Genomic DNA, 12224 nt, shown 5'->3' on the forward strand with positions numbered 1-12224 from the left:
TTGATAGCATGGATATCTGTTATCTGATACATATCCACAGTGTGTTCCTTATTTATGCAATGTTTTTTTTCTGGTGCACAGCTCTATAGTATATCCACTCAGCTCAGTATATAAGATCTAGTAAGAATTTTTAGTATTATATTTATGTTCACTTGTTTTATGCAACTGTGTATGTCAACAATATTGATGGGTATGGCAACCAGTTGTGGTGCTTTTCAAAGAGGGGTGGGTGTTGGGTAACACTTTAAATTTCACATGTTCACACAGTTTGTTTGTCTGAGGAAGAGGAGAGTATCCCCAAAAAAATAATTCAAACAAAGTGCTTTTTGTATAGTAATTTTTTATGCATTTATTGATTATGCAATTCTACTGTGCTGAGTGGTCCTTAAAGGCAGAATGGGAGTAAATACATTCAACTGTCAGATACATCAAAATTAGTAACTAAATAAGTGTACAAGACAACATTTTTGAAATGAAGAATTTACATGTTGTAAAAAAATAAGGGAGAACAATATTCTAAGAGCAGATAAATAAGGAAGCCTGGGAGGAGGCTGTAAAAATATTTAGGCACATAAGGGAGATCCCTTGAAATAAGGGAGGGTTGGCTACATGTACATTTATGAGTTTCTTAAAGGGATAGTCATAGAGCATGCAGTTTTCAGCAACTTTTAATTTACTCATATTATCAATTTTTCTTCATTATCTTGGTATCTTTATTTAAAAAAGTAAGAATGTAAGTTTAGGAGCTGGCCTATTTTTAGTTCAGCACCTGGATAGCGCTTGCTGATTGGTATCTAAATGTAGCCACCAATCAGCAAGCGCTACCCAGGCGCTGGACCAAAAATGGGCCAGATCCTAAGCTTAAATTCTTGCTTTTTCAAATAAAGATACCAAGAGAATAAAGAAGAAAAAATAATAGTAGTAAATTAGAAAGTTGCTTAAAATTGCATGCTCTATCTGAATCATGAAAGTTCAATTTTGACTTGACTATCCCTTTAAAGCTAGATTTCTCCATGGAGTTACCATGGAGATAAGACAGAACCTCATAAACTCATATCTTTACCAGCTCGGGACACTTGCTTCAGTTCTCAACTCTGGCACTTGTCCAGGTTATACTCACCTATAAACCACTATCTTATTATGGAAATCATAATGCTCATGCAATTGAAGTTTTCAAATACATTAAATAAATTGTGCACATGTTGCAAATTAATATCAAAATCATCAATCTTCCCTCTGTCCATGGAGATGTTATCATTTTCCATCTTAAAACATTTAATACTGTTTTTGCAATCTGTCCTCCTGATTGCATAAGGTCAAATGGACAATTTTTCTAAATATCATCCCAATGTTTAGGATCCTCATTGCCAGAAAAAATGAAATGTATTTATAATGGCATATTAATGAAGACAAGTGAGATTGCTTTTCACTTTCACAAAAAACACTCTGGGAGTTCTTTCCACATGGGTTGTTCCTAGACTATATCAGTTAGAACTCAATATCCTGATTTCATGCGTTTTTTCAGAATTACAAATTCCTAATTTGACACACCTTAAAGTGCTTATGGACATCTGCTAAATTATGTTTCTGTGCATGTTGGTTTATATATTATTATTACCAGTTGTGTATTTAAAAACCAACTGCCTACAAAAAAAAGTCAACATATATAAACTGTAATGAATCATATATATATATATATTTATATATCATTAATATTACTAAAATTAATTCAATTGAATTAAAGAATTACATATAAAAATTGTAATGTTTCTAAATGCAGAGAAAGAGATTGTATATATAGATATTTTGTGCCACATTGCCAAGTTTTAACTTGGTAACTGCATAAATAGTAGATAGTAAGAAGTTAGTTTATAAACTTAGCTATTACTAATTGTAAATAATGTAGCAGTCATAAGGGAAGTGGATAAAAAAAATGTGTCTGGTTACTTAAAGGGATAGTCTAGCCAAATTAAAATTTCAAGATTCAGATAGGGCATGCAATTTTAAGCAACTTTCTAATTTACTGCTATTATGATTTTTTTTTTCCGTTGTCTTAGAATCTTTATTTGAAAAAGCAAGAATGTAAGCTTAGTGGCCAGTCCATTTTTGGTTCATCACCTGGGTAGCGCTTGCTGATTAGTGTCTAAATGTAGTCACCAATCAGCAAGCGCTACCCACGTTCTGAACCAAAAATGGTCCGTCTCCTTAGCTTACATTCTTGCTTTTCAATTAAAGATATACTAATAGAATGAAGAAAAATTGATAATAGGAGTAAAATAGAAAGTTGCTTAAAATTGCATGCTCTGAGGCCTATTTATCAAATGTCTGTCGGACCTGATCCGACAGTGCGGATCAGGTCCGACAGACATCGCTGAATGCGGAGAGCAATACGCTCTCTGCATTCAGCATTGCACCAGCAGCTCTTGTGAGCTGCTGGTGCAATGCCGCCCCCTGCAGACTCGCAGCCAATTGGCCGTCAGCAGGGGGTGTCAATCAACCTGATTGTACTCGATCGGGTTGAATTCCAGCGATGTCTGTCCGCCTGCTCAGAGCTGTTTCTGGCGAGTCTATAGGCTCACCAGAAACACGGTGAAAATGGGCCCCTATATCTCAATCATGAAAGTTTAATTTTGACTAGATTATCTCTTTAAAGTTAAAAGGACAGTAAAGTCAAACTTAGCCCCTTCACGACCTTATGACGTTCTATGCCGTCCTAACTGCAATGGGCTTTAAAGCCCTCAGGACGGCATAGAACGTCATTGCCGTTTGGCTGTACTAAAACCAAAGGCACTTCCTGAATGGGGTCGTGGGCTGGAGGGGGTGCCTAGCATTATAGGTACTCCCCCCTGACACAATTCCATAATTGATTTCAGTTTTTTACTTATTTGTTTACATCAGAGCTTTGTTCCGATGTAGACAAATAAGTTTGGGCGAAAAGGGGTTAAACATTCATGATTCAGATAGAGCATGCAATTTTAAACAACTTTTCAATTTACTTCTATTATCAAATTTGCTTTGTGCTCTTGGTATCCTTTGTTGAAATTTAAAGCTAGGTAGACTTATAAGAGCTTAGGAGCATGCATGTGTCTTTGGCAGTCTATGGTAGCAGTGTTTCCAACTATGTACTGTATAACTGCTGTAAACATTATTTCAAACATAACTGCAAGATGGCTAAAGATTCATGCATGCTCCTGAGCTCACCTAAGATTACTCTTTGACAAAGAATGCAAAGAGAACTAAGCAACATTGATATTAGGAGTACATTGGAAAGGTGTTTAAAGCTACATGCTCTATGTAATAAACATAAGTTTAATTTTGACTTTACTGTCCTTTTAATAGCTTGATGATATGTTTTCAAGCTACCTCTGAGGTGGCCGATAGCAATCAATAAGGGAGTGAAAGGGTGTATGTGTGTTTTTTACCAATGACCGACAGACATTTCCAATCAGTACAAACAGGTGCCTATAAAAGGCTGAAGTATGAGTTAATACTTAGGTATCTGATGACGGCTTAGGCCGAAACGCGTTATACCGTTTGTTCTGTACTTGCAAGTATAATTTTATGGTTTTTTACCTGCTGCTAAATTAATAAATGCTTATTAGTGCTTTCCTGTGCTCCGTTTTTTTTCTATTTTTGAATTATAGGCCGACAGCAATCAGCCCGATCAAATACGATTGGGTTGGTTGACACCCCCTGCTAGCGGCCGATTGGCCGCAAATCTGCAGGGGGCGGTATTGCACCAGCAGTTCACAAGAACTGCTGGTGCAATGATAAATGCCGACAGCATTCTTTTGGCTATTCAAATCAGCCAATAGAATTTCATTAGCTCTCATCCTATTGGCTGATTTGAATTTGAAGAATCAAATCAGCCAATCGGAATTCAAGGGAAGCCATTTCTAATCGCGTACCTTGAATTCACTATTCGTGTACGGCGGCGATCGTACAAAGAGGATCCTCCACGCTCCATGGCTCTGCAGTCGCCAGTCTTCAGTTCCAGGGTCGCCGGTCTTCAGCTCTGCGGTCATCGATCTTGAGCTGCGCCCTCCGCTCTGCGCAGGATTGTTCCTTAAGAAGAGAGAAGAGGTCGCCGCTTGGAAGAAGACTTCACCGCATAGAACAGGACCTTCTCCATCTGACTTCAGGAACGGTGAGTACCAACCTGGGGGTTAGACTTAGGTTGTTTTTTTTTTAAAAATGTATTTATTTTTTTATTTAGATTAGGTTGGGCACTTCGCAAAAGAGCTAAATTCCCTTTCAAGGGCAAAGCCCAAACAAATGCCCTTTTCAGGGAAATGGGTAGTTTAGGTTTTTAAGTGTTAGGTTTTTTATTTGGGGGGATTTGGTGGGTGGGGGGGGTTTTACTGTTAGGGGGGACTTTGTTTATTTTGAATGTAAAAGAGCTGTTTAACTTAGGGCAATGCCCTACAAAAGCCATTTTAAGGGCTATTGGTAGTTTAGAATTAGATTAGGGGGTGTTTATATTTGGGGGGGAGACTTTTTTTTATTTTTATAGGGATTAGGTTTAATTTTTTAAATTTTGATAATTTGTTTATTATTTTCTGTAATATTAGATTTTTTTTATTTTCCATAATTTTAGATTAATTTTAACTTAGTTTTTGTTATTTTTAAATTAAAGTTAGGTTTTTTTATTTTAATAGTAACTTTAGTATTTTTTAATGTAGGCAATTTGGGTTAATTTAGGGGTGTTAGGTTAGGGGGCTTAGTAATTTAATTATTTAATTGCGTTGTGGGCTTTGGCGGTTTAGGGGTTAATAGATTTCTTAGCATTGTGTTGGGTGGGTATGGTGGGTATGGTGGGTTAGGGATTAATACTTTAATAGGTTTATTGCATTGTGGGTTAATTGCTTATTAGGGCTAAATAGTTTTATTAGGTAGTTTGCGATGTTGGGGTTTGCAGATTTAGGGGTTAATACTTTAGTTATTACTTGCGGCGTGGGTTTGATGACTGATATAGGGGTTAATAGTTTAGTTATTACTTGCAGTGTGGGTTTGATGGTGGATTTAGGGGTTAATAATTTAATTATTACTTGCGGGTGGGTTTGATGGCGGATATAGGGGTTTATAGTTTAATTAGGCATATTGCGTTGTGGGGGGGTTTGTCGGTTTAGGGGTTAATACTTTTATTAGTTCCGAAGTGGGTTTGATGGCGGATATAGGGGTTTTATACGTGTCAGGTTTATTTTTGGGAGGTCGGTTAGTTTACGGGATATTTTATATATTTTTTTATTATTCTTAGGCGCCGGCAGTTTCTAAAGTGCCGTAAATCACTAGCGGCTCCAGAAATTTGTATTTACGCTCATTTCTGGACATCGATAGTTTATCCGACTTACGGCACTTTATGAACTGCCGGTGGGGTTTATTGGATAGAGGTAAAATTACGGGCGGCGCAGGTTGCAGCGCTTGCACTGAAGCCTGCACCGTATATGTAATCTCGCACAGGGAGTGCAGAAGCTGGAATGGAAAATATTTCAAAATGAATCTGTGTCAAAGCTTAGTGCAAGGTAACCTAGCTTTGTAATGTTAAATTTGAGAAATGCAATTTGCTCTATGAGCTGCCAAGACATTTGTGAGCACTGAGTGTTCAGTATATTACCAGTTAATGTAAACACTCGCTCAATTTGCATGGTGGTTGGGGGACAAGAGAGGAGCTCCTGAGCTACTGTAGCCAGGGTAGGCCACTTATTAGCTCAGAGGGTCTGCTGTAGGAGAAAGAGGAGGTTCGCAAAGATAAGCCTTTACCATCTCTTTGGCACTTGTACTACTCCCCCTTCGGGCTTCAGTGGGTCCTACCAAACAGTCTACTGCCCCTAACCAAAAAGCAGGTGCTTCACTAAGCTGTGTTGTGCTGCAGCTGCTGGTAAGAGATGAAAAATCATATCTGCCTCCTGCTGCTGCACTTCTTCCTCACATGCACCATGTGAATCAGTTTGTCCCTCCAAGATGTCAGGTTATCAGTTCTGAATGCCATTTTCCTCTTAATTATGTGATTATACAAGGTGGCCAGCATCAGTTCAGAGCATTTCTCCAGACCCCATGTGACTTTTCAACTGTTTCTTCAGCCTCCTGACAAATGCTGCTACTTCACTGCTTAGTACCCCACCAGGAACCACTTTGCAATTTTCCAAAAAAAGGCATTCATCTTGCTCAATAGGTGAGTGATGACTTGACCCAGACTGCCAGTGTTTTGGCTCAAGTTCTTGGTCACATCCCTAAAAAGTTAGGCAGGTATGACCAATCATACCTGCCTAATGGACTCCCAATGCTAATGTATTGATCAGAAACCATAGAATGGATAGCCCTCTGCTGCTCCAAGATACGTTCCAGCATATCCAAGGTTGAGTTCCACCTAGTAGTTATGTCTTACTTAAAACAGTGATGGGGAAACCCTGCCCTCTTCTGTTCCTGCCTAAGGAGAATGTGGAGAATGTGGGCACTGAATAATGCACACCGATAAAGTCACCCTCAAGGAGAGACTTCATCATATTGATTTCTCCGTCGGTAACAACGTATACCATTTTTTCCTTGGTGCCTGTCCGCTCTCCTACCCACTGCGCCACCATCCTCATTGAGCCTGCAATATATTTTCAGTGGTATGCTGTTCGTCCAACATCTTGCAAGTAGGAATGATTGGTATCCCTGCTGATCTACCGACCTGCTCCTGCCATGACCAGAGCTGCCTGCCATTGCATCACCACTAGCACTAACACCACTACCCTCATCCTCATTATGCGCCCTCTACTGCCACCAGTGTGCTGTTAGGGTGAGGAAGATCTAATGGCTGCTAGGAGAACTCCATAAGTTGGTGGTAAAGTTTACTGACTGTCCAGAAGCCTTCCCCAGCTCCTCCTTTAACACAGCAATGCAGGATCGGTATAGTGAAGGGACTGTGCTCCTGCTGAAAGTGCTGTGTGAAGGGAGTTGGTATTGGGGGACAGCTGCTTCCATCAACTGATTGAAAGACGTCCCTTCCAGCATGGTGAAGAGCACAACACTGACTGCTGCCAACTGACCTATCAGACAGGTTCAATTTCTGGATTGCTGCCTGGACATCCCCCTAAAATGAAACCCCCAAAATCCAGTAAGGTGGGCTGAACACATGGTTTTGATGTTGACAGTGGTACCTGACCCTGTTGATTGACATTACTAGAAGTAGTCCCCTACCCTGACTACTTCTAGTAGTGCTACTCCTAGTAAGTGACATTTCCAGTCCTGAGACTGTTACCCTGCCTTCTTCTCTCAATAACTCAGATGTGTGGTGCATGTTTGTTCATCCTGGAGCTGGTGAAATGACACAACACTATCCCATAGCTAACCTCTTTGCCACACAATTTGCACTTAGCAAGGCAGCCATGTCTGATGCTAATAAAGTGTTCCCACACCTGTGAGTGAAGTGAAGAAGTTTCTGCCTCTGCTTGCCCTTTTAACCCAGTTTAGGTCTCCTTGCTGGAACTTTGAGATGTGGCAATGCTAATTCTTTCTGCCCCCCGCCCGGAACACTTTTTTCCTCTCTTAGTGGTAGTGGTGGTGGTTAGTAGTGGTGGCAGCGGTGGTGAAATGGTCAGTGAATCTACTACTAACAGAGATTGCACCACTAGCGGAATTGACTACATGGGTAGTGGGTGAGGCTGTAGTAGGAACTTGCTGCTCCTCAACAGGGGATGATGGTGGTGATGAAGAGAATACAGGAGGAGACTGCTAGTTTAAAAGTGTTAAGAAAATTGTGCTGCTGCTGCCCATCACACACGGACTCTGTGGTGGTATCTCTTCCTTCTCCATCATCTCTTCAGACTCATAATCAAGTTCCTCTTGGTCTAGAGTAAAGGCAGACATTGCATGAAACAGATACTGGAGAAGTTCAATACTTCCCTCTTCTCCCTGCCTGCTTGGCACAATGAGATCTTCTACATCTCCTGCAGACTCTTCTCTAGTGCTGCTGCTGCACTTGCTCAGAGAGAACCTTTAAGATTTTAAAAAATCCAACTTGAGGCTCCTATAAAACATTGAGGGAATAAGAAATGTGGTGGAACTGGCATTGGTAGAACTGAAGGTGGCACTGTTGTGAACACTGGTGCAGGTGGTTTTGAGTGTAGACTGTGTAAAGAGCAGAAATGTGCATGGGTGCCGCTTGGTAACCTCGGACTCCCTCCTAATCCTAGTATACGAACACACAAGGGCAGGATACTTCAGCCGACTCACGCCCTCCAAATGTTAATCTCTTAATCGCTCTCTTAATCTGTTTATTAAACACTAGTTATTATTGTATTGTTTTGTCAGCGAATAGGTTAACATGTTATGAATGCTTTTTGATATAGCATAGAGATAATTTTTGGTTAAGATACTTTTTCAATATGTAATAGTCTAATAAGTAGCAATTCAAAATATGTAGCAATTCGATATATGTACAAACACAACTGTGGAGAAACATTTTATAGGTGGTAGGGGTTAAACTGTAATTAATATGCTAATTGTTCTTACTTTCACAGGATTGGTGTATTGTTGTTTAAAATGAGTTGTCTATGAATAAGGCTGTATTTGCCGAAACGCGTTAGAGACTTTCCTGATGAGAAGCTTTGTTTTTATGGCTTTTTTATGCTGAATGTACACTGTCTCAAAAAGTACTACATTTTTATCTAAGCATCTGGAGGCTTGCCAGAGTATTTTTGTGTTCTAAAAGGAGTTTACCCTGGCCCTCCCTTTTATCAGTAAACAAGTGCCAACGGGCACGAAACGCATATGATGCGGGTGGTCTAAGTGCCTCCTATCACCTTGTTTGTGTATTTTTGGTTCTATTATGTTCCTCCTTGTTTTTATGCAACAATAAAGATGAACTGCTTTTTCATTTAATACCGTTGTCGGATCTTCAGTGCCAGGATCTTGTGTGGATGTACGTTACATTTGGCCTATCCAGGAGCTCATCGGTGTGCACGTGACCGACACTCCCACCGTGTGCGTGTCTAGATAACTATAGAAAAAAATATTTAAATAAAAATGTGCAGTTATGTGAACTATTTACAAGAAAGAAAATGTATATTCCACAAAAAGGCAGCAGGCCTACCTATCAGTAGCAGACTATGCTCCCACGTCAATATTATTAATAAACTAAACTAATAAAGTGAAACTAACAGCAAGAAAATAGAATGTTTATGGACACAAAGGGTTAACCTTTTTTGTAAATGTGTTGTTGCCCAAATTAAGGCAGCAGGACTACCTATCTGTTACAGGCTATGCACACACAGCAATATAATTACATTTTAATAAACTAAATATGCAGTTAAAGCCAAGAAAATATAATGTGTAATGTACGTGAGATATTTCCTTATCAGACCAATCCTGGCCAGTAGTCTTCTGATCCCAGCATCAAGTGGAAAGATAAGAAAAAATCCCAGAGCTAAGTATAACAGTTTGAAGGAATAAAGAAGTACAGGAACAGTTGACACAGACACCACAAGTTGCAAGGGTTTATGAGGAGCAGATCACAGGCCCATGTAGGGTTCAGAAGTAAGCAGACAGTACTGAGAAACACAAATATAAAAGAAATGCTCACATGGCAGTGCACGGTTCAGTGAGAACTGACAATCCAATGTTTCTGAGAATCCAAGGGTTAAGCAAAGGAAGGGTCACTAGGAAATGCAGGTTTCAGTAACATGCAGGCAGTCCAAGCTTACTGGGTATCAAAAGGGGTTAAGCAGAAGGATGGTCAATAGGCAATGCAGGGTTCAGTAACAAGCAGGCAGTCCAAGCTTACTGGGTATCAAAAGGGTTTAGCAGTAGAATGGTCAAGAGGCAATGCATGGATAACAAATGCTACTGAGATACAAGGCTAGTATTCCCGGGGATTGAGGGTCAGAAGGAGTATCCCCCTTTTCTGTTTTTTTTCCCTTCCCCAGCACCATCCTCTTTTATTTTTTCCCTGGTTCCCTCTAGCCAAGTGCTACGAGGGGTTAACCATAAAAATGCCGATGAAATATTGTTATAGGTTGATTAACGGTTTATGTTTTTCCTGCTTAATCATGTTGTTTGATTTTATCACATGCTATATATGGTAACAAGAGTGAATCTTGTATTTTTGTTTTTCGTCAACCAATAAAGAGACATAAAAAAAAAAAGAGGCAATGCAGGGTTCAGAAACAAGCAGACAATCCAATCTTTCTGAGTATCAAAGGGTTTAACAGTAGAATGGTCAATAGGTAATGAAGGTTTCAGTAACAAGCGCAATAGTAAACAGCAAAAAAAAGCACCTAGGAGTACACAGAGGCAAACCTGCACTAGGGAACTTACAGACTGAAGAAGTTTACCTTAAATAGGGGCAGGCTCATGCCTAGGTGGAAGCACAGGTGTACAGGAAATGGGCAGAGTAGCAACCACGGCATGCAGTGATGACGTCACCACCGTACGCCGCACAATAACCAGATGCGGCCATGGCAACGACCAGGAGGAGCGAGGGTGGCGGTATGATAGAATGTTTATGCGCAAAAAATGTTTAAGCTTTATTGTAAACTTTCTTTTGTCCATATTAAGGCAGCAGGACTACCTATCTGTCACAAGCTATGCTTCCACAACAATATAATAATTAAATTGCAATGCAGGAAGAACATAGGAATGTAAAATATGCATTTTGCGCATCATATTTTCGTAATTTCAATTTTAACGTGGTCAGGTTAGTGTACATGAAAACTTAGCAATCTTAAAACGTGTTATTGAAATGTTACATATAAAATATTAAAATTTAAAAAAAAATATTACAAATTATACTGTCAAATATTCTAAATAATTCATAGAATATGTCTATATATTTCATAGTATGTTTCATAATTTTTAATAATTAAAATATATATACTGTATATTTTATATGTAATATTTTAATAACCTTCTTTGAGATTACAAAGTTTTCATATGTGCTAACCGTGTTAAATTCTAAATCCCGAAACACCATGCACAAAACACATATTTTACATTTCCACATATAAATGAATGTACTTTTTACTATTAAATATATATTTCTAAATATATACTGTTTATGTAAAATACATATCTACACTTATATATCTATAGGAATAGATATATAGGTATAGGTATATACAGATAGATATAGAAATATGTATTTATAATAAAAAGTATGTTATCCAGTAAGTGAAGAACATTGAAATGTTAAATATGTACAGTAAATCTAAAAGAAAAAATAGTAACTCTTAATCCAGCACATTGGGATAGATAAAAATAATAAAATTACCAGGATTAGTACTATCCTCAAGAAAACACAGGCAGATAGCAGGTCATGTTGTTAAACAATTTATCTGAAATCAAAATTATAGCAAAAAAACAGTGTACATATTATAAATTTGTGTGGCAACAAAATTAAACGTCTGAAAGTCCCATGTTATTCTGTGAATCGTATTGAGAAACCCTATATAGAGGCCTCTATTCCAGGGTATAAATAAAAAAGCTTATTCCTGGTTTACTTTTCGAGACAATAAAGTCCCATTAATAGGTCTCCAAGAGTGTAAAGCATCCTGCAATTTGTGAAAGTCTATTTGGAAAACAGGTAAAGTGAACAGTTCCGTTGTTATTAATCTCAATTTCCACAACAGCAGATATAACAGCGTTCACGATTAGCCTAAGATCGACTTAGGATCAGATGCAACAAGGCAGGTAATTTAACAGTTATACTGTAATATCGCTACTTACACAGCAGCTAGTATGGCGGTTAGGTGGTTAACTTAAGATCGACTTAAGACCCCGTATACCAGTGTCAATGTGTATCCGCTTCTGATATTAAAATGATTGTATTACCTGTTCTTTGAATTCCTTTTGTCTCAAACGTATCCAGAATGTGCAAGGCACTTAGTGGTAAATCCCACGCCTTTCTTGTTTGCAGGACGCTGTACTTTTGGCTCCTTACGACTCCACAATGTAATCAGGGCTTCAGCGTGTGCTCGGTAGAGATCAGCTGTTACTGCACTGGCTTTCCAAAGCAGCTACGCACGTTTCACCCACAAAGCATTAGGCTTCTTCCGGCTGAGTTTGTAATTACTTGCAGATCTGTGTTGCCTTAAGTCTGCCTGAAAACTCCTCCTTTTTCCTTTATTAGATTGCCAGGTGTATAGTTTGTATCCACAATCAAATACTATGTTGCCACAAATGTTACCATGATGCTAATTTCACAAAAGCAATATAATATTTCCAAAAACGGATTATATCTCACA

The sequence above is a fragment of the Bombina bombina genome, chromosome 5 (genome assembly GCF_027579735.1).
Source record: "Bombina bombina isolate aBomBom1 chromosome 5, aBomBom1.pri, whole genome shotgun sequence".
NCBI lineage: Eukaryota > Metazoa > Chordata > Amphibia > Anura > Bombinatoridae > Bombina > Bombina bombina.